The sequence below is a fragment of the Schistocerca serialis genome, chromosome 1 (assembly GCF_023864345.2).
Source record: "Schistocerca serialis cubense isolate TAMUIC-IGC-003099 chromosome 1, iqSchSeri2.2, whole genome shotgun sequence".
Classification (NCBI taxonomy): domain Eukaryota; kingdom Metazoa; phylum Arthropoda; class Insecta; order Orthoptera; family Acrididae; genus Schistocerca; species Schistocerca serialis.
This window is the reverse complement of record NC_064638.1, coordinates 886,974,308-886,991,838: the sequence shown is the minus strand read 5'-3', so window position 1 is coordinate 886,991,838 and position 17,531 is coordinate 886,974,308. Positions and strand designations below refer to the sequence as shown.

Here is a 17,531-nt window from a genome sequence, read left to right as displayed (position 1 = left end):
ACCAGATCCCCGTTCGGCTCCAACCTCTCCTACCCAACCCCACCGAACACCTGATCCTTAGTCTCTTCTTCCCCGGCCTTACCGTAACCTACGCCACCATCTATGTCCTCCCTAACGCCCCTATTCCCTTCGACTTCCTCTCCCACATCGACAGTACCTTCTCCTCCTACGTGATCGCCGCCGACCTCAACACCCATAGTCGTTCCGCCGCCCAGTTACGGAGGTGGCATCGGTTCCTCTCCTCCCTTCAAGGCGACCTCATCCCCATCCCCCAGCACACCCGTCCCAAATCCAACTCCACTCCTGATGTTATCCTCTCCTCCCCCAACCTCCTTGGCCACATAACGGTGGATGTCCTGGAGCCTATTGGTAGCGACCATCTCCCTGTCCTCCTCACCATTTCAGACGGTCGTCGCCCCCGCCCTCATCCTCGTAATGACCCTCCCCCTAAGTACGTCCATGACTATTCCTGTGCCGACTGGAATGCCTACCGGGATACCCTTTCCACCCAGGTCGATAGCCACCGCTTCACCTACCACCACCCTGACTATGTCACCCATGCTGCCTCCTTTCTCCAGCAGACCTTGTCTGAGGCCGTGGAGGCCCACGTCCCTACTGTCGCCGTCCACCCCCACCGTGCTACCTTACCCCCACAGGCTGTCCTCCTCCTCTGTGAATCCCGTCGTCTCTACTGTGCCTTCCTCCGAACGCATGACCCGGACACACTACGACGCCACCAGCAACTCCAGCGACACATTCGTAATTTGCTCACGGCTAAGAAACGCCGGGACTGGCAACAGACATGCACCCGTTTAAATGCTACCCTACCAATCAACTCGTCCAAGTTCTGGTCGGCCTTCCGTCGCCTTACCGGAACTAAACCCTCCCCCTCTTATCCTCTTCTCCATGATGATCACCCTTTCCCTGACACCCTTAGTAAGGCCAATCACTTTGCCTCCTACCTCTCCCATGTATTTACCATCCCCAATGATCCCCAGTTCGATTACTCTCTCTTCCCAGATATCCGCGATTGAACTGACACCTCTGTCCCTCTCCTCGCTCCTGGTTTCCAGTACTTGGACAACGTTGCACACACGGAACTCAATGCCCCTATCACTACACAGGATCTCATTGCTACACTCCGCACAAAACGCAACACCGCTCCTGGTCACGATCGTGTCACCTACCGTCACCTTCGTGAAGCTCCTGTCTCTTTCATCTCCACCCTGGCCAGGTTCTACAATGTAGTCCTGTCCACCGTTTACTACCCCGACCTGTGGAAAACCTCCCGTATCCTCATGTTCCTTAAACCTGGCAAACCGCCGTCCGCTGTCTCCTCCTACCGTCCCATCAGCCTTACCTCGGTCTTCAGCAAGGTCCTGGAATCTATCCTCACCCGACGCATCCACCAGCATCTCCGCCAGCACGGCCTCCTTCCCGTTACCCAGTGTGGCTTTCGTCCGTCCTTCTCTTCCGACGACCTTCTCCTTCACCTCACTCATCTCCTTTCCGAACAGCTTAATTCCCGTCGCTCCGCAATCTTCCTCTCCCTGGACCTCGAACGTGCTTATGACCGCGTATGGCATTCCGGTCTCCTCTTCAAGCTCCAAACCTTCCCATTAACTACGTCCGTCTGATCGGCTCCTTCCTATGTCACCATCTATAACACAGACTCCTACACCTTTTTCCCCTCTGCCGGAGTGCACCAAGGCTCCGTCCTCTCTTCCCTTCTGTACCTTTTGTACACGGCGGACATGCCGCCACCATCAGCCCCCATCCACCTTCTCCAGTTTGCTGATGACACCGCCTTCCTTGCCCTTGCCCCCACATTACAGCGCTCCCAACACCTCCAATCCCATCTTGACCGGTTCACCGCTTGGTGCAACCAGTGGTTGCGCAAGGTCAATCCCTCCAAAACCCAGGCGATCATTGTAGGGAAAACCACCCCTTCCTTCCGCCTCCTTGATTTCTATCTCACCATCTATGGCCGTCCTATCACCCTCACTCCCACCCTTAAGTACCTTGGCGTCACCCTCGACCGCCGCCTCTCCTGGACTCCCCACCTCTGGACAATCCAAGCCAAGGCACGCTCCCGACTCTGTCTCCTCAAGCTCCTCTCCAGCCGTACTTGGGGTCTGGACCCCTCCACTATCCTCCACACCGATAAATCCCTCATCCGCCCTATCCTTTATTATGCCCATCCAGCTTGGATCTCCGCCCCCCCCCTACCTTTTATAAATCCCTCCAAATCCCTCACCTATCACATCCGTCTCCCCTCACGCGGATCCTGTACAATCTCATCCCCTTCCCCCACCTCCTCCTTTTCCTTGAAAGGATATGGATCCTGTACACCTCCCGTAAACTCGATGCTCCTCACCCGCTCGTTTCCTCGATCCTCTCCCACCCCCGCCCGCTGCCGCGCCTGTATTCGCTCGTCCCACCCGGTCTCCATCTCTCCACCCTCCTTACCCTCTCCCAAGGTGGCTTCCGCCAGCTCCCCCTCCCTGATGATGCCCTCCTCCCCTCCATCTAGCCCTCCTACCAACTTTGATCCTCCCGCCCTCCTCCTGTGCTTGCTCCTCTGGGCACCCTCCCTCCCTTTCTCCCCCCTCCTCTCCCGGGCCTCCCCTCACCTGTCCCTCTCCTCATGCCCCCGTCTCCTCAGCCATTGGCATCCCTTTTCTCCCCTCTACCCCACCTCACCCCTGTCCCACTCTTGGCAGGTCCCTGGACTCGCACACGCTAAGTGGACATTCGCGCGCCGGAGATCACCGCCATCAGTGTTTCATGTGTGCCGTCATGTTTAGTGTTCAGTGTTTGAAAGTCACACTCCATCGTTCACCAGTTCCATCGTCTTCTTCAGTGTTTGTGTGTCGTATCAACAGTTTGCAGTGTGGATTATCGTCGAGTGTGAACGGCTCCGTGTTTGTCTTTATGTTAAAAAAAATGGTTCAAATGGCTCTGAGCATTATGGGACTTAACATCTCAGGTCATCAGTCCCCTAGAACTTAGAACTACTTAAACCGAACTAACCTAAGGACATCACACAACACCCAGCCATCACGAGGCAGAGAAAATCCCTGACCCCGCCGGGAATCGAACCCGGGAACACGGGCGTGGGAATGTCTTTATGTGTCTACTGTTTTATTGCCCACCGTTCTGTAACTTGTGTGTCTTCTCAGTGTTTCTTCTCTTTGTGTATCCTCTGGCTGAAGAGCGGCGTAGAATGCTGCTGACAGCCTGCTTGTTGTACAGGTTTAAAATAACAATAAAGAAAAAAAAACGAGGAGAAGCATACTTACCTGGCGTAGAGGATACCGTGATCATGAAGGCGGTTCCTCCGGGGTGAGGCTTGTCCATTGCACTTCGGTCGAGCTGACCCCCGCGATTACTCCAAATGCGAGTAACTCGGGCGCATAATTTTTGGTAGTCGGGACTGCGTTCGCGCTGTCCCGGTGCTAATCTCCATTACAATCAAAGCTTCTCCTCGCACACGCACAGTGAAGATTCGCGCGCCGGAGGTCATCGCCGTCAGTGTCTCGTGTGTGTTTGTTCGCCGTCACGCCGCCACTGTTCACGTGTACCATCGCCATCATCCATGTTTTGTGCGCCTTGTCAACTAATGTCAGTGCTGTTTTATCGTCAGGCGTGAACGGCTCCGTGTTTTTTGTTTTTTAGTGTCTACATTGTTTTGCCCGCCGTTTTGATTGTTTTCTCTGTGCCCCCTCTCTTTCTCACTTATTGTAAATCTCAAGGCTGAAGAGCGGCGTACTCAGCTGCTGACAGCCCGCCTTGTGTAAGGTGATAAAAATCACAATAAAGGAAAAAAAAACGAGGAGAAGCATACCACCGGCGACACCAGTGTTCGCGTGGACGCCGAGCGGAGAGGACCTCGCAGCGCAGCCGCCGACCGCCTGCAGCCGTAGCTCGCCCGCTACCCCCTCCAGAAGTCGCGCGCCAGCCGGCCGCCCGGCAGCGCCCGGGGAGTGTGCATCAGCCGCTGCCGGCGCAGCCGCCCAGCGGCAACCGGCCGAGTGCCGAAGGGTTGAGCCTGCTCCCCTTCGACGCAAAGCCGCGCAACCAGTCGCGGACTGCCGCGAAAGAGCTTCGGCTCGCAGCTCCCGGTAGCCTCCGGTTACCCAACGCCCCCAACGTGATTCTCACGTTCTTTTAGGGACTCTGAGGCAGTACCAGGACTCCTTCACGGGGCCAAGACCGCGTGCTGCAGGCCATTCTTCTTCCGCACCTCCTTTAGGTGCCGCGCTTGCACGAACAGCGCGTGTTAGCGTAAAGTAGGGACCACCCACTTCAATAGGGAACAAGTAACACTTCTCTCGCCTATCGAGAAAAGTAAAATTGTCGTTTCCCCCTTCCCACCCAATAAATAATCCTAAGTTCGAGATGGCGGACGCTACTAGCACTTCCCCTGCTATCACCCGCAGCAAGACTGCAACACAAGAGGCGCGAGGATCGACTACACCCGCCGAAACTCGCCCCCCGCCCGCTACCGAAGGCAAGGGAGCGGCTGGCGACGCTCGATAGCTTGGCGCGAAAGCGCAAAAGCAGCTCGAGTCGCGCCGGCTAATCACCGAACTTTTCGGGGCGGACGTCTCTCCCACCAAAACAACTACACTTAACATCACTTTACACTCACCTGTCACTGGACAGTCATGTACCATTCTCCCACCGGCGCCGCAGCCTCAAGAGACCGAGGCAGCGGCGGCGGATGTGGATACAGAAAACCACTACACAGAGCCCTGGCAGGTGGAGGGCCCAAAACGCAGACCCAAAAAAACACCAGCACAAACAAGCGAGCAACCAAACTCGCTAGGCAACCGAAAGGCGCTGTTGCCTACACCCACTAGCTCATCTCAGGATAGCAACATTAACACAAAACAAAACGCAAACACAGTTGTGGCGAACAACAACAAAGCACACAAAGCCACAGCGGTGCCCACACAACACAAGACTGGTTTCCCCCCAGTCGTTATACAAAACTATGGGAACCTTAGTGCCCTTAACACTGCATTCGCGGCAAGGCACATAAACAGCACATTACATGCAAAGTACTCGGAGGATAGGGCCTCACTGTACGTTGCCACAGACAACGAATATAAAGATCTTCTGACCTTCCTCAAAGATCGGAAGATCGAACATTACACCTACAGAACGCTGGACGAGAGAACCCAGCAGTACGTGATCAAGGGAGTGGGTCCCAGTACCCCCAACGAGACAGTACATGCGGCCCTTTGTTATCTGGGATTCGACTGTAAAAGTGCCTCCCGGATGACAGGGTTCCGTACACACGCACCGTTACCACACTACATGGTTGAGTTAGCCGACTCGGCTGATTCCCGCGCCATCCTGCAGATAAAGAGCTTTCTGCGGATGGACGTACGTGTAGAACACTATGAACCACCCAACGTCCCCCAACAATGCAACAACTGCCAGCGGTTCGGCCACTCGGTCCTCCGCTGCGGCCTGGCAACTCGCTGCCGCGGATGCGATGGCAGCCACAGATCCAACACTTGCACACAAACACAACCAAACCAGCGACGCTGTGCCAACTGCGGTGGGCCCCATGCGGCAAACTTCAGACAGTGCAACTCATACAAACAGGTGCTGAAGCGAAAACAAGACAAAAGTAGGGTACTGTACGACATACCACGTCCAAGGCCAGCGCCGAACCCAGTAAGGAACGGCGTAACGTTTGCCACGGTTGCACGCCCTGGCGGAACCGCACAGGCTGCGGAACCTCAGCGCCCTACACACACACGTGAAACAATCGCTGAAACAGCCACACAACAACCACAGGCAACACCTGAAACCCAACAAGCATCGGTACCAACACCTACGCCCCCAAACAACACGACCCCACTCCCGGAAATCACGTGCTGCGAAGAAACGCACCATATACAGGAAAACACCCCCACACAAGAACCCCCCGAACCCCAAGACCAGAGGAGGAATAGACGTACACGCAAACACAGGGCGGGGAACACGAAATCGCCACAACAGGCCACACAGCAACAACAGAACAGCAACACACAGGAAAACAGTCAACAAGACACCGAGACTGTAACTCACACTACCATCCCCCTCACCACAGAAGTAACACAGGCGCCACAACCTCTGTCACAAAACACAAATGCCGCTCCTAACAACACACCAATACCCGCACAAGCGGCCGCTAACTCCACAACAGCACCTCAGGCTGCCACACCCAACACCAACACACCACCTGGGGGAATACTGGAAACACTATTCCCCCGACACACGACCGTTCAAATCCTTACCAAGGTGCTGACGGCCGTCACTACACTCATCACCCAGCTCATGAGCGCCGAACCCGGGCAATACTGGGCTGTCATACACACTGCCATCACAACCCTCTTTCACACTCTTACATGAATAATATACCACACCCGGTCCATAACGCAGACCCGCATACACTGTCACAGATCCTGTTCTGGAATGCAGACTCGATCCACAACAAAAGGGCAGAATTTGCCGCGTTCATGGAGCGCAAGGGAATCCTTGTCGCGCTACTGAGCGAGACTAAACTTAAACCGCACAAACAATTTAACTTTCCTGGCTATTGTGTCTAACGTACCGACCGACCGGGCGACACCGTGGCAGGTGGAACTGCAATCGTCATACACAAAGACATTGAGCACACAAACATAGAGCTCCCTGAACTGGAAAAAATCGAGGCTACGGCCGTCACAGTCAAGTTCAACGGAGCCTACACCACACTGATATCGTTATACAACAGCCCTGTAGGCATCTCAACACGCGATATCAGCACATTACTCAATATTTCACCGCGAGTAATAGTCGCTGGAGATCTGAACGCAAAACACCCAGAATGGAATTCACGCATACGAAATCCCAACGGCAAAAAACTGTACGAACATTCGCTAGGCAGAAACTACATTATACTAGCGCCGACTGAACCGACGCACATTCCCTATCAGAGGGGACACAGGCCAGACGTGATAGACATGGCCCTCATCAAGGGCATTACAGCGACACTCAACGTTGCCGTTGAAAACGATCTGCCCTCAAACCACCAACCTGTAATACTATACATTGAGGAAACACTGCAGCACACGGAGCAACGCAAGCTGTTGGACTACGGGCGTGCGAATTGGACATTGTTCAAGCAAACGCTTGATAGCCACATCCCACCTATACACGAAATTAACGAAACAGGACAAATTGACGAGGCAGTAGAAACCCTCACTAACGCCGTCCGGGACGCGATGGCAGGCACCTGATCGCACCTCACGACAACGCAGTGCGGCCCTGCCCTAGGAAATCCTGGGCCTAATCTCAATGAGGAATCGCCTCAGGAGACAATGGCAGCGCACCAGGCGTCCGTACTTCAAACGGCACATTAACAGACTACAGGGCATCATACACGATAAAATACAAACACATAGAACACAACAGTGGAAACAAAAACTCGAAGGGCTGGACACCGCACGACCTGGCGTGTGGCAGCTAGCCCGACACTTCACCAGGGAGAAAATATACACCCCAACGCTTCAAGGGCCTGACGGACCTGCATACTCAGCCGAGGAGAAAGCAGAACTAATGGCTCGAACACTCGCAGCGTCATTCACACCGAACCTGGTACCATCAGATCCAGTGTTCACACTTGCTACTGACCAAGAGGTTACACGCATTCTAGCCCAACCATCGCGCGACGACATTCGACATGCTAGCACAGCCGAAGTCTCCTGGGCTATAATGCATTCCGCTACTAGGAAAGCCCCTGGTCATGATGGCATTCAAAACCGTGTCCTCCAGGAGTTCACGGATAAAGCAACTGAGTACCTAACACACATAACGAATGCCATACTAAATTACCAACACTTCCCCGCCTTTTGGAAGACGACCAAGGTCCTGATGTTCAGGAAGCCGGGGAAAGACCACAGCCTCCCACAAAATTACCGACCCGTCAGCCTTCTGAGCTCGCTCAGTAAGATTGTTGAGAAGGTGATTCTCAAACGCATCACTAGGCACTGCATAACAAATGACATCCTAAGACCGGAGCAATTCGGCTTCAGGAATCACCACTCCACAACACAACAACTCCTACGGGTCGTTGAACATATAACACATGGCTTCAACATAAACAAAGCTGCAGGGGCAGTGTTCCTGGACATCGAAAAGGCTTTCGACCGTCTATGGCACAACGGCCTCATCCGCAAACTCAGCGACGCGGGATTCCCTGACGGGCTGCTGCGTCTAATACACTCATACCTCACAGACAGGAGTTTCAACACTGACGTGCAGGGAAAACAATCAACACGACACGGTATACACGCGGGAGTACCCCAGGGAAGCATCCTAGGGCCCCTACTGTTTAACCTCTACATAAACGATCTCCCAACCACACACAACACAATGATGGCAATCTACGCGGATGACACAGCCATCCTTGCGCAAGATTAGAAACCATCAAACATTACGTCACGCCTACAGACTGCACTCAGAGTGGCCGAGCCTTGGTTGAAGAAATGGCGTGTTAGAGTAAACGTCGACAAGTGCGAAGCCGTTCTGTTCACTAGAAGATCGAAGCAACTGCGCAAACACCGCTACTGCAGATCAATAACTCTACATGCACGTCCAATACGTTTCCGCGTGAAAGTCAAATACCTCGGTGTCTGGCTGGACCGGAAATTTCTCTGGGGGGACCACATACAACACATGACCAACCGAGCTAGCGCGAGGCTCAAACAGCTCTATCCTATGCTCAACAGGCGTAGCACACTGAACAGAAGGGTGTCGAGGTCCATGTACATGACACTTATCCGGCCCCTGATGACGTACGCAGCTCCTGTCTGGGGATACGCTGCGCCTACACGCCTGCGCCGTCTGCAGCTCATACAAAACAAAGTACTCAAAATCATAAGCAATGCTCCACGATACACACGCATCGCGGACCTTCACCAGGAATACCGACTTGAGACTCTCACGGAGGTAATCCACAAACTCACCACAAGACTATACAGAAACTCCAGACATTCGCAGAACCCGTTTATTCTGAATCTGGGGAACTACGACCACAACCATAGATGGAAACATAAAAGACCAAAAGACATACTTGTAAGGACATAACATCTATGGCCAAGCATTCGCAAACATAACAGCACAGGCGAGCCCCTGTTAATCAGACGCCATTACTGGATATCCAGCTGGAATACACTGCCGAATAACTGGCACCACACAGGGAAGCCGTACCGTACACTGCATGCAAACAAGCTCCACACATCCCCCACACAGTGAGATGATCTATGGCCGATCTCCCACTACTGTATAACGATCTTGATTGTTCCAGGAATGCAGCAGCAGCAGCAACTGGGACACATCGCCATCACTTGTCACGGTAATGATGCATGATACCTACTCTAACAAATCCAACCTTGCATGAGCTATCGCAGCTAGTAAGCCACTACTGCTCTTACTACCCATCCCACTGTCGCAGAGGTTTTTTTCCCATGTCACGAGCCATGGCACTTTTTTCCCTCTGCTCTTCAAATCGCTACCGTCACTCGCGTTTCGTCCACTATCTATCACCTGATGGACCGTGTTAATGCGCAGTCTTACCCAAATGCACGGACAACATCACAGCCCAGCATCCTGTGATCCACTTACCAGACAACTAACATGTTTACGGAGGTGACAGTAGAACTTTTGGTTTGGTCACCACGTTGGTGCGGGCGTGGAGGGGCCCCATCTCTTTTTTAAAGAGGAGAAGCATACTTACCTGGCGTAGAGGATACCGTGATCATGAAGGCGGTTCCTCCGGGGTGAGGCTTGTCCATTGCACTTCAGTCGAGCTGACCCCCGCGATTACTCCAAATGCGAGTAACTCAGGCGCAGTCTACCCAGCAGCAGTCCTCGCCAGCAGCCCATAGCGGTCCTCGCCCACACTTTTTTTTTTTTCACTTGCTGCTCTTTATTTATTGACCCACCGTCTAATTGCTTATGGTGGGTCGTATTAAGCCTCTTAGCCACTGTGACTGGGCTCGGGCCCAGGAGTGGTTATGTGAGTTACCTCCCCTGTTCCCTATCCCACTCACACTGTTGCCCAAGTCTTGCCACGTGGAGGCGGGCTTTTATGTTATTTGTTCGTTTTTGTTCGTTGTGCAGCTTTTAGATACATTACAAATAATATAAATAATACGGAAATGGAAAACAATTTCATTTTGAATTTAAGAAGGAGTAAACAGAAAGATAGGAAAGAAAAGGATAGAGAAATTACCACCACCTATGTGTGGGTTGCGGTCAGGGTCTTGGAATGACCTTCAAGACGCTGACCGCCACTCACAGTTCACATATGTACTTGTATACTTCATTAGCTTATTACTACTTACATAGTGCAAAATTAAATTAACTAGTCTAGATGTGATGGAGTGATTTTATTGAATTTGTTTAGGTCTGTGTTTGTGTCATTATGTGTGGTTGTGGGTGTGTGTGTGTGCTTGTCAGACAAGTTCTCGCTTGATGAATGATTGGCACCTCCCGGCTATATGGCAACTCAGCCTGGACGGTGGTTTTCCCCGATCTACATTGTGTATCTGTCGAGTTGGGCCCAGCTAAGGGGAACCACAATTAAGATCCTTCCATCCAGGCCCAGTGTTGCCTCTCGTCGGGAGGCTTAGGTTCGTATGGTAGGTGCCTATCTTGGAGTTAACCCTTGTTTACAGGTGTCATGTCACCTTTGACTGCATATCCTCTTGTGTGTGTTCTTGTATATATGTGCTATGTGCGTGTGTGTGTATGTGTGTACATGTGCATGTAAGACCAGTTCCCGCCTCCTGGTTACGCGGCAACTCAGCCTGGACGGTGGTTTTCCCCGATCTACGTTAAGTATCCGTCGGGTTGGGCCCAGCTAAGGGGAACCACAGTTAAGATCCTTCCATCCAGGCTGGGTGTTGCTTCTCGCCAGGATGCGTAGGTCCCTGGGGTAAGTGCCTAGCTTTTGACTATTACTCATTTGTGATTTTGTGTGCATGTGTGTGTTCTTTAGTGTTGGATGTTGTTCAGGTACCTAGACTACTCATACGCAGGTTGCCACAATGGGTCGTCGACATGGCTTATCTCAACATTTGTGTCTTCGCCCGAGGTGTTTGTACTGCTATCCATCTCATGGGCACTCTGTGGTCTGCGTCCCCGGCCTTGCCTTCTGAATGGTCTATTGTTTAGATATTCGGTATACAGAGACCTGGATATTTCGTCAGTTAGTGTATTAAGTTTGTCACATAGGCCTGGGTCTCGTAGAATGGTGTATATTTCATCTTGGGTATTCTGCCGGGTAATGTGTAGTGTGTGTCTAATGTTTGTGCGTTGCCCGCAGAATAGGACAGTGTGTTCTGGGGAGCCTTCTTCCCCACATGTGCATCTGGTAGTCTGCTGCAGACTCATGCGGCTCAGGTGCGTGGGATAAGGGCCGTGGCCTGTCAGAAAATGTACCATACCGCGGCTAGGATCGATATGCTTCAGTCTTAATCGTTCTTTGATGTCAGGGAAAAAGCTATAGACTCGTCGGCCCTTATCGCTGTTAGCCCACTCGCTCTGCCAGGTATCCACTCGCCATGCTTTGAGTTGACGTGATGTAGCATATGGTACACCAGTGATCTGCCGAACCTGGTCTAGTTTCCCCATCTTTAGCCAGTACCTTGCCGCACGGTATCTTATGGTTACGTCTATTGGGAAGATTCCCATCACGACGCAAAGTGCGTCGACTGAGGTTGTGTTGAAGGCCCCTGTTAGTCGAAGCAGAATGCTTCTTTGCCCCCGCCGTACGGCGGTTCTGTTAGTGGATAGGCTGAGTCTATGGGCCCACGTGCTGGCAGCAAAACATAGTACCGACTCGAAGAGAGCGCAATGATATGTTCGTATGACTGACAGTGGTAGTCTGTATTGTTTCGAGTTTAGCCTTGCCAGTTTGTGCAGTATTTTTTCTGCTTTGTCCGTGGATATTCGTATGTGTTCGTGGAAGTTCAACCGTTCGTCTATGTAGACTCCAAGGTAGCGTGTTACTTTTGATCTTTTAATGTTTATGTCCCCGATTTTGACTGCTGGGTTCCTATGCAGGATGCCCTTTAGTAGTGTGTAAGTTGTTTTATTTTCTGCTACCTTGAGCTTGTTGTCTGTGCACCATTGTGTAATTGTTTTGAGTGTATCATTGGCTCTGTCTTCTAGCTGGGCACGGTTGTTTGCTGACACTGCCACAAGCAGGTCGTCAGCGTAAGCGACAACTCCATCTGTCGCATTGTGCTCCTCAAGTAATTCTAGGAGCGGTTCTAACATTATGTCCCAGAAGATGGGGCCGCAGATCGATCCTTGTGGACAACCTTTGGTAATGCGTTTGATTACTTTCTTGTCGTCCATGTGCCAAGCGACTGTTCTGTCCCTGCAGTAGTCTACAAGACTGTTGTACAGGGATTCCGGTACCTGCAGGTGTCTGAGCCTCTTGAAGAGGGCCGGCCACCACAGATTGTCAAATGCACCCGAGATGTCAATCATAATGGCTAGTGTGTACTTTGTATGTGTGTTGTGTACAATTTGAAGTGCTTTGTTGATTGCATCGTCAATAGACTTCCCTTCCCGAAAGCCATATTGGTGTGGTGTCAGTCCCCGAAGTGTGCGATGTGTTTGTAATCTTTTGCAAAGGAGTTTTTCTTGTGTTTTAGCGAGTGTATTGATGAGGCATATGGGTCTGTATGATTTGGGTTCTGAGGGGTCTTTGTCTGGTGCTTTTTTGATGATGACCGCCCTAGAGGCTTTCCACACTGCAGGCACACGGCCTAGCCTTAATGCGTCGTTCAGCAGTGTTGTGAGGTATGGGGTGATCTGCGGTGCTATCTGTTTTAGTACCTCAGAGTGGATACCATCTGGTCCAGGCGCTTTCTTATTTTTAAGTTCTGAGATCGCTATCGCCACCTCTTCCTGCGCAAACGGACAGGTGACGGTTGGTGTGGTGTAGGCTGTGGTAAGTTCTCGTCTCAATGCTGCTTGTTCAGGTGTGTCTGTGGTGGCGATGTCGTCAGGAAGGAGTTTGCCTAGCAGGTACTCCGCTGTGCCTCTCCATCCTTTAGTCATCACCCCGTCATCCTGTCGTAGCGTTCCCAGAACCAGTGGGCTCTTGATTTTTTCGGTCACGATCTTGTAAGGTTCCCCCCATATGTTAAGTTGTGTTTGTCTTGCTATGTAGTCATTCCATTGGTCTTTTCTAGTCTTATTTAGTTCTTGTTTGTATCTGTCCTTGGCAAGCCGGTATTCATGTAGTCTTACTTGTCTTTCTCTGTCTGAGATTGCCCTTTGGTAGAGTCTGCGTCTACGTCTGGTGTCCTGCTTGAGTTGTGTTAGGTGTGCTGTCCAAGGGCTGGTCTGCTGTTTTGTTTTGCGTGATGTGGGGATGCAGGTGTTTTGTATGTGTGTAATGATTTCTGTTAACTTGTGTGCTCTGTAGTCAACACTGCCTCTGATGTTCTGCAGTGATTGTTCCTGTATCTTGTGTCTTACTGTGTCCCAGTCTGTCCTATGAAAGAGCAGTCTTCTGGGTTGTGTTGCAGTGTTGTTGTTTGCTGTCTTCTGTAGAGTTAGTGTGATAACATTATGGTCACTCGTGGTAATGTGGTCATGTACCGTCCAGTCTAGTATGTAGGTAGTCGCGGCGTTATTTGCAAGGGTGATGTCTATGTTGGATGAGGAGCCGTCATGCCCTGTGAATTTAGGATGGTGTCCTTCCTCGTTGATGACGTTCAGTCCATTTTCATGTATTACGTCATTGATTATTCGTCCTCTGTCATCTGTTCTGTTGGAGTGCCATAGAGTGGATTTTGCATTAATATCTGCACAGATTAATAATTTTTTATTGCCGGCGTATTGTGCAATTTTTCTGATAGCATTTGCATAGGGATTAATGCAATGGCTGTATTGAGCATAAATCGATGCAACGACCCATGTATCGCCCCTGTACGTAATCTCCACTGTAGCAACGTGTTCTGTGCATAATTCCGTTATTTTAACTGGGTGAATGTCTGTGTTGAGGATTATGACTGACGCCTTGCAGTCTGCCTTACCCGATATTGATATCGCGTGGGTGGGGATATTGGTGATATGGCCTTGTTTCGTATATGGCTCCTGTATGCACAGGATATCGCAGTTTAGCTCATTCAGGACCTGTGGAAGTTCCAGACTGACGTGTGTGCTTCTCATGGCGTTCAGTTGAGCAACCCTCAGATCGGATGCTTCACGTGAACGTAGCACTTACTTCCTGTTTGACTGAAATCGAAGTAGGTCCTTCCATAGGCCCTAACGTGATCTTTGTATAATTTTTCGAGATCAAATTTTTCTTCTCTGCGAGCGCAAACCTGCAGGAGTAGGTCTAGCAGACTATCTGAGTCCGTGGGGATGTTCTCTGTTTTCAGGATTATTCTGTCCGTCTGCTCCGTTGTACGAAAGCAGACTGAGTTGCCATGGGGGTGGTATAGCCTAATGATCATTCTTTGCGCTGTTTCGAAGAGCTCCCTTTTTTCTAATCTACTTAATTTTAAGTTTAAATCTATGTTGTTATAATTAAAATCGCTGGTGGTGGCAGCGGGTGTCGGCGTCTGCGCCGTCTTGGGGTGTCGTGGCTGAGTGGCAGCTACATGCTGCCCCTCTGCGATGGGTGCTTTGTTGATGCTGCTGTTGGTGTGCGCAGGGGGAGCAGCTGGTGGTGCTGGTGTTCCTCTTGCAGACACGGACTTGGGTGATGAGAGGGGGCCGGGGTCGCCTGTAGAAGGAACTTTTGTGGCACTGGGTGGAGGCGCCCGCGGTTGTCGGAAATTATCGTCACACGCAACTACTTTCCCCTCGCGTTTCGGTTGTTTAGACTCCTTGGATGTTTCTGTCACACGTGTGCTGTTGGCTCTTTCGGGTGTCGCTTCAGGTTGCCCAGGGGTGGTCTTGTTACTTTGATGATTGTGTACGCTGCACTCATTGGCGTAAGGGCAGCAGTATATGTCATCGTCGTCTTCTGTCGGTATGTCAGTGTGCCATATCTTTCGTTTGTTTTGCAGATGATGAGTGGTGTTGTCAGTGTGTTGGTCTTTCGTCAGTATGCCAGTCTTGTTGATTTGGATGTCTAGTACGTCTGTTTCTTTGGGTTTTAGGGTCTCACCTTGTACAGATCTGACAGGCTTTATGCGCCCCTCGCATTTTTTGGTGTCGTAGGTACGGGGGCGCACTGGAATAGAAGTGTAGTCTTGGTTCTTCGGCGTCGTGCTTTTGTGATGTTGCTGCGGTTGGTTATATGTGTCATGGTTGTCTTGGTTGTGTGAGGATGTAATGCTTGTTACTATTAATTCGTCTTCTAGTTCGTCAATTCTGTTCATTAGCGTCGTATGGAAAGTTATCCAATGCAGGATTTGTCTCTTGATTAGTTTTGCTGCGTCTGATGGTATCTGTCCAGTTAATGTGAGGTCGTCTATGAATTCGATGGTTGCATAGTGGCTGTCTTCCAAGTTCGTGTTGTGTGACAGTCCTGGGATGTATCCGTCATTTGGGTAGTCGTCAGGGAGAAGTTTCTGCCTCTTACGCCAAGTTATGGCACGCTGATGATTGCGATTTATTGTCGAGGGTGCTTTGTATGGGTGCGTCTGTGCTTGGGTAGGTTTATGTCTCCCACCGGTTGGACTTGAGGGATTGCTAGTTTCCATAGTCTGTGCTGTCAATTAGGCGGTCTAGGAGTTGTTTGTACGTTTGACAAGCACCTCCCTTGCTTTTGTTGCACCTTCGATTCCTGTTGTGACAAGGGATGCAGTCGATGGCCTCCTTGGCTCGGCACTCGGCACGTTTATGGCCCTTCTTACCGCACCTTGAGCAGATAGCGGCTTGTTCGGTGCACCCTTTCGTTGTGTGCCCAATGTCACAGCAGTTGTAACACTGGCTAACGGCTGTGAAATACCTGACAGTTAGTGATTGATAATCTATGTACACTTTGCCCTTTTTTGTTAGGTACCAGTATAATTTCGGTGGGACTTCAAGGAGCTGATGGTTGTAACCCCTGCCCTTGGGTCCTGTTCGAAATCTTATTTTGACCTCGCTGTCAAAGTCGTCTTTCGAGAAGTCGTCACTTAGGTTTTGGTCATAGAGGCGCTCTAAGAAGTCTTTGTCAGTAATTGTGTCGGACACCCGATAGATCGCGACTAGGGGTTTTCTCTTTCTGGGCCCTTCACAGGTAATGTTGTCGATGTCCTTTGCTTTTTCGATTATTTTTCGGCAATCTTCCTGTGTGGCTGCCTCGACTATGACCGCTGTTTTTGTATTCCTTATCGACTTGATGTGTAAATTGTCCTGCCTTGGATTAATGTGTTGGGTCAGTGTTTGTCTCACCGCTTTGGAGTCTTGGTTGGATGTTGACTTAATGAAGAGGGTGGTTGCCTGTTTCGCCTTGGCCGCCTCAATTCGTTTATGTTCTTTTGGGGCGGTGGACAGGGCCGCAGCGTACGTTAAAGTTTTGGCCTGCTGTTGAGCCTGTTCCGTGACTTTTTCTGTTAGCTCCCTGACCTGCCCTCTAAGTTCGTGATTAATCTCTGTGAGCCTGGAGTTTTCCTCCTCGAGTTTATTGACCTGCTCGCTAAGTGTCTCAATACGGAGCTCCTTGACTGGGTCTGCCGAACATTGTAGTTCACGTAGAAGGTCTTTGTTTTGCTCTTTTAAGAGATCTACCTTTGCTTCCGCGGATGTTAACTGGAATGCAAGGGGGAATATCTTGTTTCTGACTGTTTGTAGGACACTTGACGACACGTGTTTGGCTTTGAGTTCAGCTCCAATCTCGTTTAGTATATCGTCGATGGCGGCGATTTTTTGGCTTGGGGACATTACCACGTAGTCATGAACACCCGACGCCATGCCAACCGGCGACGCTTTACTGCCAGTATTGCCTCTTCCAGAAGGGCCTCTGGTTGACGTTGGTGTGGTGCACGCACCACCAAGTTGCCGCACACGATCCAGGGTTGTTAAGTTTTAGTGAGAGTTGTTCAGTTATCGTAGGGGCGATGCGCCATCACGTAGCCGGCAGGGATAGAAATGCGTTCGAAGCGAAACGCCAGCGCGGTGTACAGGAGGCGACACGCTGCAGTACACAGCTCGCGTGTGAACGCCGGCGAGTGCCGGTCGGAACTGCGCGGCGCGGCACGGTTTCGCTGGAAAGTCGACCAAGTAGTCCGGTCGCGCACACACAGATGGCGGTCGTGTGGCCCACAGCCTGCAGCGGTCGCAGCCACCAGTGGTCCTAGCTGCCACCAGCAACAGCAGCAGCAGCAGCAGCAGCGTAGGCGTCCCCACCGGCCAGCCAACCGGGTCGACCCCCCCCCCCCGCCGCCAGCAACAGCAGAGTGAGACTTCAGCCCCAGTTTCCTTCATCCTTCATCATTCTCCGTCCCCTTCTACTCTGTGTCTCTCGTCGCCCTGCCTCGTTTGCTTCTTTGTCTTGTCCTGTGTTTTTCCCCTTATCACAATGTCAA

General features: G+C 51.3%; 1 non-coding gene and 1 pseudogene across 1 annotated transcript; both read left to right on the top strand.

Moving 5' to 3' along the window:
- Positions 1 to 3,294: 3,294 nt before the first annotated feature.
- Positions 3,295 to 3,457, top strand: LOC126420166 (U1 spliceosomal RNA). Its single transcript, XR_007576034.1, has one exon. It is a non-coding gene; the product is annotated as a U1 spliceosomal RNA (small nuclear RNA).
- A 6,313-nt stretch (positions 3,458 to 9,770) lies between these two features.
- On the top strand, positions 9,771 to 9,896 carry LOC126420354 (U1 spliceosomal RNA; annotated as a pseudogene).
- Positions 9,897 to 17,531: the final 7,635 nt, after the last annotated feature.